Source organism: Anomaloglossus baeobatrachus, chromosome 6 (genome assembly GCF_048569485.1).
Source record: "Anomaloglossus baeobatrachus isolate aAnoBae1 chromosome 6, aAnoBae1.hap1, whole genome shotgun sequence".
NCBI classification, from domain to species: domain Eukaryota; kingdom Metazoa; phylum Chordata; class Amphibia; order Anura; family Aromobatidae; genus Anomaloglossus; species Anomaloglossus baeobatrachus.
In genome coordinates this window covers 566,313,589-566,317,074 of record NC_134358.1, presented here as the reverse complement: position 1 = coordinate 566,317,074, position 3,486 = coordinate 566,313,589, and positions in this window count along the sequence as shown.

The following is a 3,486-nucleotide window of genomic DNA, read 5'->3' as shown; positions in this document are numbered from 1 at the left end:
TGTATGGAAAGTATAGTGATGTGTTCAGCCTGATCCCCCTGATGCATGAGCTGCAGTGAAGACTGACACAGTGATTGTACATAATCTCACTATTTTTTTTTTTTGCTTTTTGTTTTGTAGACCGTACGGATCCGCGGGCGATGAAGACGTCCTGGCCGATCTCCTGCTCCCTCCACAAGTGCAGATTTGCCCGGCCTTCATCGCGCAGCCCCCCGGTACGCCCTCCTATAGCCGCAGTCTATATATAACCGCAGCTCAGCTGCGCAGCCGGCCTGACAGCTCATTTATCATCTCCGTCCAAGCTACAGAGCAGATGCTGGCAATAAATCAGGGCTGCTCCTCTCCTCCGTGCATCCGGAGGGAGGGGGCAGCCGGGCCTGATCGGGGGGCTTCACTAGTGATTTCTGGAAGTAAATTACATCAGATGTCTCCTAACCGTGCACCCACTTTCCTCAAACCCCCAGTTTGGATTGGGTCGCCCTCTTCCGTCCAGATTGGATGTATCGTCCTATAGAATGAGCTTTCCAGGATTTTCACGTGGAGATGGACACCTTTTGTCCTCCTTCCGGTCCCAGTCGGGTCCTCCATGGCAGGCGGTCTTCACTTCTGACATCTCTGCCTCTTACTGGTCCTCACAACCTAAATACATGGTGTCATCTCATTACATTGTGGGGCCAAGTAAGAACCGGAGAGGTCCAGAAGTGACAGCCACGGAGGACCATACTGGAACATCAGTCTGTAGGGGGGCCATATGGATACTGGTCTGTAGGGGGCCATATGGATACTGGTCTGTAGGGGGCCATATGGATACTGGTCTGTAGGGGGCCATATGGATACTGGTCTGTAGGGGGCCATATGGATACTGGTCTGTAGGGGGCCATATGGATACTGGTCTGTAGGGGGCCATATGGATACTGGTCTGTAGGGGGCCATATGGATACTGGTCTGTAGGGGGCCATATGGATACTGGTCTGTAGGGGGCCATATGGATACTGGTCTGTAGGGGGCCATATGGATACTGGTCTGTAGGGGGCCATATGGATACTGGTCTGTAGGGGGCCATATGGATACTGGTCTGTAGGGGGCCATATGGATACTGGTCTGTAGGGGGCCATATGGATACTGGTCTGTAGGGGGCCATATGGATACTGGTCTGTAGGGGGCCATATGGATACTGGTCTGTAGGGGGCCATATGGATACTGGTCTGTAGGGGGCCATATGGATACTGGTCTGTAGGGGGCCATATGGATACTGGTCTGTAGGGGGCCATATGGATACTGGTCTGTAGGGGGCCATATGGATACTGGTCTGTAGGGGGCCATATGGATACTGGTCTGTAGGGGGCCATATGGATACTGGTCTGTAGGGGGGGCCATATATATACTGGTCTGTAGGGGGCCATATGGATACTGGTCTGTAGGGGGGGGCCATATGGATACTGGTCTGTAGGGGGCCATATGGATACTGGTCTGTAGGGGGCCATATGGATACTGGTCTGTAGGGGGCCATATGGATACTGGTCTGTAGGGGGGCCATATGGATACTGGTCTGTAGGGGGGCCATATGGATACTGGTCTGTAGGGGGGCCATATGGATACTGGTCTGTAGGGGGGCCATATGGATACTGGTCTGTAGGGGGGCCATATGGATACTGGTCTGTAGGGGGGCCACGGATACTGGTCTGTAGGGGGGCCACGGATACTGGTCTGTAGGGGGGGCCACGGATACTGGTCTTTAGGGGGGGCCACGGATACTGGTCTTTAGGGGGGGCCACGGATACTGGTCTTTAGGGGGGGCCACGGATACTGGTCTTTAGGGGGGGCCACGGATACTGGTCTTTAGGGGGGGCCACGGATACTGGTCTTTAGGGGGGGGCCACGGATACTGGTCTTTAGGGGGGGGCCACGGATACTGGTCTTTAGGGGGGGGGCCCACGGATACTGGTCTTTAGGGGGGGGGCCCACGGATACTGGTCTTTAGGGGGGGGGCCCACGGATACTGGTCTTTAGGGGGGGGGGCCCACGGATACTGGTCTTTAGGGGGGGGCCACGGATACTGGTCTGTAGGGGGGGGGGGCCACGGATACTGGTCTGTAGGGGGGGGGGGCCACGGATACTGGTCTGTAGGGGGGGGGGGCCACGGATACTGGTCTTTAGGGGGGGCCACGGATACTGGTCTTTAGGGGGGGCCACGGATACTGGTCTTTAGGGGGGGGGCACGGATACTGGTCTTTAGGGGGGGGCACGGATACTGGTCTTTAGGGGGGGGGCACGGATACTGGTCTTTAGGGGGGGGGCCACGGATACTGGTCTTTAGGGGGGGCCACGGATACTGGTCTGTAGGGGGGGGCCACGGATACTGGTCTGTAGGGGGGGCCACGGATCTACCGGGCTGAACTTCCTAAACCCCTTTTATAGGCAACCTGTCGGCAAGATTCACGATGATTAAGTGCGGCCTCTGCCATGATCGGAAAGCACACCCATCAGGAAGGAGTGGGTTCACGTTGGCCGTTCTCCCCTCTGATTGGCGTCCTACAGCCGGGTGCAGCCTGGGGCATCCAGCGCTTATGGCTAATGGAGCTGCCTTTTGATTATGATTCCCCCAAATTTTGCCACCTCCAGAGCGTGGCTGTGAACCAGTCGCCATCCTAGATCTAGTCGTGGACAGGTCGGTGGTTTAGGGGCTTATTCCTGCCGCCGGTTCCTTTCCTGCAGAATCGTCCCCGGCAGAGGAGTTGGTGGTTTCTAGGAAGTTTGTTCGGCAGATGTGACTAACAATGACATGTAGCAGCGCGACAGAAGAGGGCGACTCAAGGACGCGTCACTGGCGATTGTGGGGCTGTGGATCTTCAGCGTTTCACAGCTCAGCTCCGGAAATATCTGTACAAATCTCCAGCACATTCCCACATCTGATACCGATGAAACCGGGTTAAGATGATGACATGCTTCTGATCTGTGCACTTCACCCATAAATCACTGACCCAGGAGTCTGCAGGATGAGGGGGGTTATCCTCCGGTCACACACTTTCTCCTCTGGTAAATGGTGCGCTTGTGGGGTTAGTGAGGACTATACACCCCGCAGTCTGCGTGCGGTCCACAGTCATGGAGTACGTCTACTGCTTCCAGCTATCCATGTCATCCTAAAGTGTGACTGACTGACTGTAGAGGTGTCATGTATTATACTCCAGAGCTGCACTCACTATTCTGCTGGTGCAGTCACTGTGCACATATATTACACTACTGATCCTGAGTTACCTCCTGTATTATATACTCCAGAGCTGCACTCACTATTCTGCTGGTGCAGTCACTGTATATACATTTCTCTTTAGTGGTCCTAATTTAATATATGTACACAGTGACTGCACCAGCAGAATAGTGAGTGCAGCTCTGGAGTATCTGTACGCAGTCTCCGCTCCCCCCTGGACATCCAAGCTTTCGGTCACTGTGTAATCTCTATATTTTTGTTTCTGCAGGTCCCTCGGACGC